At 45.3% G+C, this 12,153-nt stretch overlaps 1 long non-coding RNA gene across 1 annotated transcript; it reads right to left on the reverse strand.

Annotated features, from left to right (window-relative positions):
* Positions 1–297: 297 nt before the first annotated feature.
* On the reverse strand, positions 298–10,574 carry LOC140693090 (uncharacterized). Its single transcript, XR_012068746.1, has 3 exons — positions 10,403–10,574; positions 1,838–1,910; positions 298–464 (listed from the first exon to the last, which is right to left on the reverse strand). It is a non-coding gene; the product is annotated as an uncharacterized lncRNA (long non-coding RNA).
* Between the last annotated feature and the right edge of the window lie 1,579 nt (positions 10,575–12,153).

The following is a 12,153-nucleotide window of genomic DNA, read 5'->3' on the forward strand; positions in this document are numbered from 1 at the left end:
GGCTGCCGCCCTCTGTGGAGCTTGGCTTAGGTGTTTGGTCCGGGAAGCTGTGTAAGTTCGAGATACTGCTGCTGCCCAAAGACCTGAGGTCACAGGTCAGTTTCCAGAACCTGAAAGGGCAGACAGTGGAAGATCTGCCTGTCATCAGCTTACTGGTGAGGCTCCGAGGTACTTTCAGACTTGCCCAGTCCTGGTGAAGTCAACTTTAGGGGAGACACGAAGAGAAGCTGGCCGAAAAGCTGGCTGAACGGATTGAGGAGAGATGCGAACACATGGATGAGAGATGTTCTGCTACAATGGAGAATACTGGCGTGGAGACAGCTGTAGAGGATACCAGGCTCCAAAGACATTCATGAGACATATGGAACCTCGCTGATACTGGCAGAAACATACGGAGTGCCAACGTGGACTTGAGGAAGTTCCTCAATTCTCTTCTCCAAGAATGGGTCCAAGGTCCCTGACGTCTGCAAGAGAAGAGATGGCAGAGATGATCAAAACGCTCCTGTTCTTGGAAGAGGTCATGGGAATCCACACTTCCCAAGGGGCCTTCCCAAGCCATTCAGACCAGAATTCACCAAGCCCAGGTAAGCCTTTTCCCAGGTTTGGGCCTAGCTAGCAAGCACTTGCCTTCCCTCCCCTCCACACAGGCATCCATTTTGAAGGATCAGTAGCTGAGCTGCAATGAAGCCATTACGAGTAAAACAAGCCCCTCCTAGAATCAGAGTTCCTCCAGCTTCACACTCTGTGAACAACAGTGAACTCCTTAAAGGTCCAATAAACTTGGCTGAAATAGATAGGAATTGAATACTTAGCTCAAACCTAGAAACGATGGCCTTCCGCTAGATTCAGCAAATGTTGTGCTTATGTCTTCCCTGGGGTGAAGGGAGTGTGGTAAGAGAGGGGAATCTGACTGAACTTGAATCTGTATTAGGCCTCAATTTTTCAAGACAGTATAGGTAAATAGTACAAGTCAGAAACAGAACAGTACAGTAAAAGTCGCCAATGATATAAAAGACACAGCTTATGTGGATCGTCTTTCACTTGAGTCAAGCCCCCGTGGGCACTATATCATGCGGGTGCAGACTTGGTTGCGTTAAATGGCTTTACCCAACATGATCGGATGATTAAGCGTTCTCATCACTGATAGAAGAACACCTGGTTCTCCATAGACTAGCATAATTGCAGCAGGGTTCTCCTAGCTAGAATGCCTCTAGGTGCTTTTGGATTCAAACCTAAATGTATATATTTGGTTTCTTTCCTCTTGTATTTTCCTAGAGAGGGATGTTACCCCTTGAAATGCCAATATTGGCCAGTAGGTGTCATTGGGAGTAAAGGGCACCAATGCACAAGTGTATCCAAGTTTGGGGGTTATTTCAAGTTTCCAATAGTTATTTCATGGTTCCTGTTGGTTTCGGAGGCTTCAACCGTAAAGAGCCGACATGAACCCTTTAACAGTTTGGACTGCCAATTTGCATTCTATCTGCCTAGGTTTTCCGTCGAGCTGACAAAATGTTACCAAAATTGACAAGTCTGGCTTCTAGGTCGATTGAGTGTGTTTCAAAAAATAACTTCATTTTCGTATAACTCCCAAAACATGTAAATGAATTCTTTTAAACTTCTTAAAGACTGCAAATGAGATATCAACACAATGTCAAAACAGGTGTATTCGGACCATCCCTCCCACCACGGCTGTATAGAAACAAAGAGCTAAGCAAATATCACATTTCTGTGAAATGTATCTGGATAGTGTTGATTCATCGATGCCCAGTTGGCAGAGAAGAAGTGCAACCTGCACTCACTCGCTCCCATGAACAGAGCAATGGAAACATCCACTCACCCAGCCCTTGGCACAGGACACTTGCCGAAGAGAGGTCTGTTACTTCCAAAGACAGGATGAGGCCTCAGGACACCTGGAAGCAGGAGAAGGCAAAGCAGGAAATGGAATCCAGTGAGGGTCTGACCCCTGGTGATGGAGCAACAAGGGTGAACCTCTGTTTAACTTGGACGCACACTCTCAAGCGGACAGGAGACATGGGATAGAAGGTGATGTGCTGAGATTTACAAGAGTGCACAGCAGATGCTTGGCTGACAGAACTCAAAGAAACCAGCGCAAAATATCCCCACAGTTGATTCGGAGTCCAAGATCCCAGCTGCCACATTTGAGGTAGCAGAGGCAACGTTCTGTGAGGGATAGGGCTACGAATGATGGCACACGCTGAGTCTCAGGGATCTGGAGTGCATTGTGGGATGTGGTGGGTCGAATCAAGAGAGCAAACCAAAATGTGTACCAATGATAAAGCATCAAAACTGGTCACGTGGTTGAGATTACCAATATGTCCCATGGCCACACCCAGTGCATCTGCAGGACCAGGGACCAATTGGGCATTTTGCCAATAGAGCACGTGTGGGGCTGAATCAGAGATATCGTTCATCTGGTCTGAGGGATCCAGGGGGCCTTGGTTTTGAAATCAGAATGAAAAGCCTTAGGATCTGCTACATTCATAACCTGGGCTGGGATTATGGTTTGGTTTGAGGCACAGGATGCGCAACAGCTGTGTGGTTGCCTTCGTGCACCCGTGCCACAAGGATGAGAGGACAAGGAAGAGTGGTCCAAGTCCACAGCGTTAGAAGAGGAAGCATTACCTACAGCATTATCTCCCTAAAGCGGATGCTACATTTTGGATGGCACCAGCACGGTACGGCACCGAGGACACCAAGGTAGGTCTGCGGGATCATTCCAGCAGGCCCTGATATGTGACATCCATAGATATGCTTCCACTGGTGTTTCTGTAGACAGAGAAGCTCTGAGAAGAACTGCTTTCATTGGCACATTCCCGTGGAACTACAAAGCACAAGCGCACTCTCAGTTTGCTGTTTTGGAAACACTCCAAAATGACATAGAGCAGAATGCAGAGCTGAGAACCTTTAAAAGCTTCATTTCCACAAGAGGAAGTGTCCTGCGCACTTTCAGAATTGTGAGATAAGCATTATCAAAATGAAGTTATGCAAATCGAAATAGTATTGGTTTTTCATCAAAACTAATGCAACAACAGCAATTGGAGATATACCAGACAACACACACAGGAACACGATATGGCATCAATGTCTAGGAGAAATTGTCCGCACAGAAATCCCATGGAATTGCGTAGAGCCAAAAGTCTAAAATTTTCACTTAACAAAGCCCTAGAAGTCCACATTACATACCTGATATTACCTGAGCAGTAGAGGTGAAGAAGTACAGTAAAAGAAACAGGAAGTACCATTTTCAGTTCCAAAGATATTGAAGGCCCAAAAGATAAGCTTTCAAACAACTAGACTGCAAAACGCTATCCAGACCATGTGTTGAAAATGGAGGTCAGGAAATCACTGAAAAACAACAGTGTCTCAGAATCACATAAGGCAGAATACCGGAAAAGGGGAAGAGAAAGTCTAAAGACGAGCCAAAAAATATCAGGAAACTCAATGGATGTGATAATATCAGGGCTAAAATTTAGTCGTAAGCAGACTAGATAATGCAGAGGGACGCGTGAATGACTGTGAAGACATGGGATCAGAAAAACCTCGGTCAGAAGCAGACATAGGAAAGCAAGTGCAAAGCAATGTAAACATTGCTGTTGAACCCTGGGTTAAGACAGGGCATGAAAGACTAGAATTCATAAGGGTCCCAGATGGAAAAGCAAGAGATAAGGAAACAAAAAATGTCTGAAAATTTATCTGTAGAAAAATCAGACTGAAACTTCCTGAAAGCCAAGAAAGAATCATGTATGCGAATTCAGGAATTACACAGCATCCAAAGGAGGTGGAATCCCAATAGACCTACCAGCAGCTGTATGATTCAAATCAACAAAGCTCACGAATATCACAGTGATTTACAATGCACCTGGAGGAAACAACATAGTCACAAGGGAACCTCAAGAGGGGATTCAGCTGATATCTCGGCAGCAATATTGCAGGAGAGGGAGGAGTGCCAGGACACAGACCATATCCTGAATGGCCAAATGCTGCCACCTAGGGGAGCCTATGCCACATGACCGCCAGTCCTAATAACGGCAGAGCTAGAAAATTCCACAAACCGGCAAATCTTAAAAGAATTCAGCAGTTCAAAACTTATCCTACAAGAATGGTTGAGAAATCTACCCTGAATAGAAAAGCAGCAAGATGAAATGGAAAGAAGAAACCATTATTGGAAATGCAAGAAGAGCATGAGTGGCAAAGAAGAAACAAGAAGAAGGCAAGGAGGACATCAAAACCCTAAAGATGGGAGAGGGAAGCAGGAAATCATAGGTGATTGGAAGCACTCTCTTAAGTGAATCAGCTTATTTGACTCTCTGTTTCAAGCTTAAGGAGAGATGCATGGCCTGTCGTGTTTGCAATACAAGCGAGAAGCAGACCAACAAAGAATCAAACCAACAAGCAAACACCAAAATGGTACGGTTGGCTGATATTTACCAAGGGAACCATGATTATTCAAAAGAAAATACTTAAGGTGATGTCAAGGATCATTCAGCATGCATCGACCCATTATCGCGGCTTGCATGTACTCAGCACACTTGTATTCGGAGGCGTGCATTCATATTCGTAAATTTTGATTCATAAGAACATATCGTGACCTAACCCTAATGCCGATTTGGAATCAAATGGATTCCTAGTCCGTGATGTAGACTTGTATGTCTTCCAACAGGATGAAGGAATGCCATATTCTAGGCTACGTAGAGAAGAATTGTAAGAAGCCTATAACAAAGGCAAGTAGCTCTGCCAAAGTGTACTAAGAGCAAAAGAGACTGACAGCAAAGTGCACATTGGGGTTGGTTTCATTTCTTGGAATTTCAGCCCCCATGAAACCAATGGATCCATGTCCTGAGAGTGCGGGTGTTTCAGCAGAAATCAGGCGACGCATATGTATTCCGGGTGTACGGATATTATAGGAACATAAGTCTCCTTTAGTGGGTCTCTGTGTACTGTGAACTGTTAGAAAGTTTAAAGACGTGTGAAACCATCAACTGAAAAGGGACACACTTCCCTCCATTGGTACTGTGCATAGAGATCTGAACAAAAGGAAAGAGGGAAGAAGAAAGGCCCATGGGACGCTAGTGGGTAGAATCACATTTACCTTAGGAACCTCTCGTCGGATGCAGCCCCTCCCCCAACACTGACAAGATGCAGCAGCCATTGGGGATGGCAGTTAGCGGTTGGATTCCAGGTGGAATGTTGGTGTGTACCGCGAGGCTTGTTGTGGCTGTTGGATCCTAGGTAACCGGGCAGAGTTCTGTGGGTGGATCAGTGTGATGGAGGGGCTGCCGCCCTCTGTGGAGCTTGGCTTAGGTGTTTGGTCCGGGAAGCTGTGTAAGTTCGAGATACTGCTGCTGCCCAAAGACCTGAGGTCACAGGTCAGTTTCCAGAACCTGAAAGGGCAGACAGTGGAAGATCTGCCTGTCATCAGCTTACTGGTGAGGCTCCGAGGTACTTTCAGACTTGCCCAGTCCTGGTGAAGTCAACTTTAGGGGAGACACGAAGAGAAGCTGGCCGAAAAGCTGGCTGAACGGATTGAGGAGAGATGCGAACACATGGATGAGAGATGTTCTGCTACAATGGAGAATACTGGCGTGGAGACAGCTGTAGAGGATACCAGGCTCCAAAGACATTCATGAGACATATGGAACCTCGCTGATACTGGCAGAAACATACGGAGTGCCAACGTGGACTTGAGGAAGTTCCTCAATTCTCTTCTCCAAGAACGGGTCCAAGGTCCCTGACGTCTGCAAGAGAAGAGATGGCAGAGATGATCAAAACGCTCCTGTTCTTGGAAGAGGTCATGGGAATCCACACTTCCCAAGGGGCCTTCCCAAGCCATTCAGACCAGAATTCACCAAGCCCAGGTAAGCCTTTTCCCAGGTTTGGGCCTAGCTAGCAAGCACTTGCCTTCCCTCCCCTCCACACAGGCATCCATTTTGAAGGATCAGTAGCTGAGCTGCAATGAAGCCATTACGAGTAAAACAAGCCCCTCCTAGAATCAGAGTTCCTCCAGCTTCACACTCTGTGAACAACAGTGAACTCCTTAAAGGTCCAATAAACTTGGCTGAAATAGATAGGAATTGAATACTTAGCTCACACCTAGAAACGATGGCCTTCCGCTAGATTCAGCAAATGTTGTGCTTATGTCTTCCCTGGGGTGAAGGGAGTGTGGTAAGAGAGGGGAATCTGACTGAACTTGAATCTGTATTAGGCCTCAATTTTTCAAGACAGTATAGGTAAATAGTACAAGTCAGAAAGAGAACTGTACTGTAAAAGTCGCCAATGATATAAAAGACACAGCTTATGTGGATCGTCTTTCACTTGAGTCAAGCCCCCGTGGGCACTATATCATGCGGGTGCAGACTTGGTTGCGTTAAATGGCTTTACCCAACATGATCGGATGATTAAGCGTTCTCATCACTGATAGAAGAACACCTGGTTCTCCATAGACTAGCATAACTGCAGCAGGGTTCTCCTAGCTAGAATGCCTCTAGGTGCTTTTGGATTCAAACCTAAATGTATATATTTGGTTTCTTTCCTCTTGTATTTTCCTAGAGAGGGATGTTACCCCTTGAAATGCCAATATTGGCCAGTAGGTGTCATTGGGAGTAAAGGGCACCAATGCACAAGTGTATCCAAGTTTGGGGGTTATTTCAAGTTTCCAATAGTTATTTCATGGTTCCTGTTGGTTTCGGAGGCTTCAACCGTAAAGAGCCGACATGAACCCTTTAACAGTTTGGACTGCCAATTTGCATTCTATCTGTCTAGGTTTTCCGTCGAGCTGACAAAATGTTACCAAAATTGACAAGTCTGGCTTCTAGGTCGATTGAGTGTGTTTCAAAAAATAACTTCATTTTCGTATAACTCCCAAAACATGTAAATGAATTCTTTTAAACTTCTTAAAGACTGCAAATGAGATATCAACACAATGTCAAAACAGGTGTATTCGGACCATCCCTCCCACCACGGCTGTATAGAAACAAAGAGCTAAGCAAATATCACATTTCTGTGAAATGTATCTGGATAGTGTTGATTCATCGATGCCCAGTTGGCAGAGAAGAAGTGCAACCTGCACTCACTCGCTCCCATGAACAGAGCAATGGAAACATCCACTCACCCAGCCCTTGGCACAGGACACTTGCCAAAGAGAGGTCTGTTACTTCCAAAGACAGGATGAGGCCTCAGGACACCTGGAACCAGGAGAAGGCAAAGCAGGAAATGGAATCCAGTGAGGGTCTGACCCCTGGTGATGGAGCAACAAGGGTGAAACTCTGTTTAACTTGGACGCACACTCTCAAGCGGACAGGAGACATGGGATAGAAGGTGATGTGCTGAGATTTACAAGAGTGCACAGCAGATGCTTGGCTGACAGAACTCAAAGAAACCAGCGCAAAATATCCCCACAGTTGATTCGGAGTCCAAGATCCCAGCTGCCACATTTGAGGTAGCAGAGGCAACGTTCTGTGAGGGATAGGGCTACGAATGATGGCACACGCTGAGTCTCAGGGATCTGGAGTGCATTGTGGGATGTGGTGGGTCGAATCAAGAGAGCAAACCAAAATGTGTACCAATGATAAAGCATCAAAACTGGTCACGTGGTTGAGATTACCAATATGTCCCATGGCCACACCCAGTGCATCTGCAGGACCAGGGACCAATTGGGCATTTTGCCAATAGAGCACGTGTGGGGCTGAATCAGAGATATCGTTCATCTGGTCTGAGGGATCCAGGGGGCCTTGGTTTTGAAATCAGAATGAAAAGCCTTAGGATCTGCTACATTCATAACCTGGGCTGGGATTATGGTTTGGTTTGAGGCACAGGATGCGCAACAGCTGTGTGGTTGCCTTCGTGCACCCGTGCCACAAGGATGAGAGGACAAGGAAGAGTGGTCCAAGTCCACAGCGTTAGAAGAGGAAGCATTACCTACAGCATTATCTCCCTAAAGCGGATGCTACATTTTGGATGGCACCAGCACGGTACGGCACCGAGGACACCAAGGTAGGTCTGCGGGATCATTCCAGCAGGCCCTGATATGTGACATCCATTGATATGCTTCCACTGGTGTTTCTGTAGACAGAGAAGCTCTGAGAAGAACTGCTTTCATTGGCACATTCCCGTGGAACTACAAAGCACAAGCGCACTCTCAGTTTGCTGTTTTGGAAACACTCCAAAATGACATAGAGCAGAATGCAGAGCTGAGAACCTTTAAAAGCTTCATTTCCACAAGAGGAAGTGTCCTGCGCACTTTCAGAATTGTGAGATAAGCATTATCAAAATGAAGTTATGCAAATCGAAATAGTATTGGTTTTTCATCAAAACTAATGCAACAACAGCAATTGGAGATATACCAGACAACACACACAGGAACACGATATGGCATCAATGTCTAGGAGAAATTGTCTGCACAGAAATCCCATGGAATTGCGTAGAGCCAAAAGTCTAAAATTTTCACTTAACAAAGCCCTAGAAGTCCACATTACATACCTGATATTACCTGAGCAGTAGAGGTGAAGAAGTACAGTAAAAGAAACAGGAAGTACCATTTTCAGTTCCAAAGATATTGAAGGCCCAAAAGATATGCTTTCAAACAACTAGACTGCAAAACGCTATCCAGACCATGTGTTGAAAATGGAGGTCAGGAAATCACTGAAAAACAACAGTGTCTCAGAATCACATAAGGCAGAATACCGGAAAAGGGGAAGAGAAAGTCTAAAGACGAGCCAAAAAATATCAGGAAACTCAATGGATGTGATAATATCAGGGCTAAAATTTAGTCGTAAGCAGACTAGATAATGCAGAGGGACGCGTGAATGACTGTGAAGACATGGGATCAGAAAAACCTCGGTCAGAAGCAGACATAGGAAAGCAAGTGCAAAGCAATGTAAACATTGCTGTTGAACCCTGGGTTAAGACAGGGCATGAAAGACTAGAATTCATAAGGGTCCCAGATGGAAAAGCAAGAGATAAGGAAACAAAAAATGTCTGAAAATTTATCTGTAGAAAAATCAGACTGAAACTTCCTGAAAGCCAAGAAAGAATCATGTATGCGAATTCAGGAATTACACAGCATCCAAAGGAGGTGGAATCCCAATAGACCTACCAGCAGCTGTATGATTCAAATCAACAAAGCTCACGAATATCACAGTGATTTACAATGCACCTGGAGGAAACAACATAGTCACAAGGGAACCTCAAGAGGGGATTCAGCTGATATCTCGGCAGCAATATTGCAGGAGAGGGAGGAGTGCCAGGACACAGACCATATCCTGAATGGCCAAATGCTGCCACCTAGGGGAGCCTATGCCACATGACCGCCAGTCCTAATAACGGCAGAGCTAGAAAATTCCACAAACCGGCAAATCTTAAAAGAATTCAGCAGTTCAAAACTTATCCTACAAGAATGGTTGAGAAATCTACCCTGAATAGAAAAGCAGCAAGATGAAATGGAAAGAAGAAACCATTATTGGAAATGCAAGAAGAGCATGAGTGGCAAAGAAGAAACAAGAAGAAGGCAAGGAGGACATCAAAACCCTAAAGATGGGAGAGGGAAGCAGGAAATCATAGGTGATTGGAAGCACTCTCTTAAGTGAATCAGCTTATTTGACTCTCTGTTTCAAGCTTAAGGAGAGAAGCATGGCCTGTCGTGTTTGCAATACAAGCGAGAAGCAGACCAACAAAGAATCAAACCAACAAACAAACACCAAAATGGTACGGTTGGCTGATATTTACCAAGGGAACCATGATTATTCAAAAGAAAATACTTAAGGTGATGTCAAGGATCATTCAGCATGCATCGACCCATTATCGCGGCTTGCATGTACTCAGCACACTTGTATTCGGAGGCGTGCATTCATATTCGTAAATTTTGATTCATAAGAACATATCGTGACCTAACCCTAATGCCGATTTGGAATCAAATGGATTCCTAGTCCGTGATGTAGACTTGTATGTCTTCCAACAGGATGAAGGAATGCCATATTCTAGGCTACGTAGAGAAGAATTGTAAGAAGCCTATAACAAAGGCAAGTAGCTCTGCCAAAGTGTACTAAGAGCAAAAGAGACTGACAGCAAAGTGCACATTGGGGTTGGTTTCATTTCTTGGAATTTCAGCCCCCATGAAACCAATGGATCCATGTCCTGAGAGTGCGGGTGTTTCAGCAGAAATCAGGCGACGCATATGTATTCCGGGTGTACGGATATTATAGGAACATAAGTCTCCTTTAGTGGGTCTCTGTGTACTGTGAACTGTTAGAAAGTTTAAAGACGTGTGAAACCATCAACTGAAAAGGGACACACTTCCCTCCATTGGTACTGTGCATAGAGATCTGAACAAAAGGAAAGAGGGAAGAAGAAAGGCCCATGGGACGCTAGTGGGTAGAATCACATTTACCTTAGGAACTTCTCGTCGGATGCAGCCCCTCCCCCAACACTGACAAGATGCAGCAGCCATTGGGGATGGCAGTTAGCGGTTGGATTCCAGGTGGAATGTTGGTGTGTACCGCGAGGCTTGTTGTGGCTGTTGGATCCTAGGTAACCGGGCAGAGTTCTGTGGGTGGATCAGTGTGATGGAGGGGCTGCCGCCCTCTGTGGAGCTTGGCTTAGGTGTTTGGTCCGGGAAGCTGTGTAAGTTCGAGATACTGCTGCTGCCCAAAGACCTGAGGTCACAGGTCAGTTTCCAGAACCTGAAAGGGCAGACAGTGGAAGATCTGCCTGTCATCAGCTTACTGGTGAGGCTCCGAGGTACTTTCAGACTTGCCCAGTCCTGGTGAAGTCAACTTTAGGGGAGACACGAAGAGAAGCTGGCCGAAAAGCTGGCTGAACGGATTGAGGAGAGATGCGAACACATGGATGAGAGATGTTCTGCTACAATGGAGAATACTGGCGTGGAGACAGCTGTAGAGGATACCAGGCTCCAAAGACATTCATGAGACATATGGAACCTCGCTGATACTGGCAGAAACATACGGAGTGCCAACGTGGACTTGAGGAAGTTCCTCAATTCTCTTCTCCAAGAATGGGTCCAAGGTCCCTGACGTCTGCAAGAGAAGAGATGGCAGAGATGATCAAAACGCTCCTGTTCTTGGAAGAGGTCATGGGAATCCACACTTCCCAAGGGGCCTTCCCAAGCCATTCAGACCAGAATTCACCAAGCCCAGGTAAGCCTTTTCCCAGGTTTGGGCCTAGCTAGCAAGCACTTGCCTTCCCTCCCCTCCACACAGGCATCCATTTTGAAGGATCAGTAGCTGAGCTGCAATGAAGCCATTACGAGTAAAACAAGCCCCTCCTAGAATCAGAGTTCCTCCAGCTTCACACTCTGTGAACAACAGTGAACTCCTTAAAGGTCCAATAAACTTGGCTGAAATAGATAGGAATTGAATACTTAGCTCACACCTAGAAACGATGGCCTTCCGCTAGATTCAGCAAATGTTGTGCTTATGTCTTCCCTGGGGTGAAGGGAGTGTGGTAAGAGAGGGGAATCTGACTGAACTTGAATCTGTATTAGGCCTCAATTTTTCAAGACAGTATAGGTAAATAGTACAAGTCAGAAAGAGAACTGTACTGTAAAAGTCGCCAATGATATAAAAGACACAGCTTATGTGGATCGTCTTTCACTTGAGTCAAGCCCCCGTGGGCACTATATCATGCGGGTGCAGACTTGGTTGCGTTAAATGGCTTTACCCAACATGATCGGATGATTAAGCGTTCTCATCACTGATAGAAGAACACCTGGTTCTCCATAGACTAGCATAATTGCAGCAGGGTTCTCCTAGCTAGAATGCCTCTAGGTGCTTTTGGATTCAAACCTAAATGTATATATTTGGTTTCTTTCCTCTTGTATTTTCCTAGAGAGGGATGTTACCCCTTGAAATGCCAATATTGGCCAGTAGGTGTCATTGGGAGTAAAGGGCACCAATGCACAAGTGTATTCAAGTTTGGGGGTTATTTCAAGTTTCCAATAGTTATTTCATGGTTCCTGTTGGTTTCGGAGGCTTCAACCGTAAAGAGCCGACATGAACCCTTTAACAGTTTGGACTGCCAGTTTGCATTCTATCTGTCTAGGTTTTCCGTCGAGCTGACAAAATGTTACCAAAATTGACAAGTCTGGCTTCTAGGTCGATTGAGTGTGTTTCAAAAAATAAC

This window comes from Vicugna pacos, unplaced genomic scaffold (assembly GCF_048564905.1).
Source record: "Vicugna pacos unplaced genomic scaffold, VicPac4 scaffold_19, whole genome shotgun sequence".
Lineage (NCBI taxonomy): Eukaryota > Metazoa > Chordata > Mammalia > Artiodactyla > Camelidae > Vicugna > Vicugna pacos.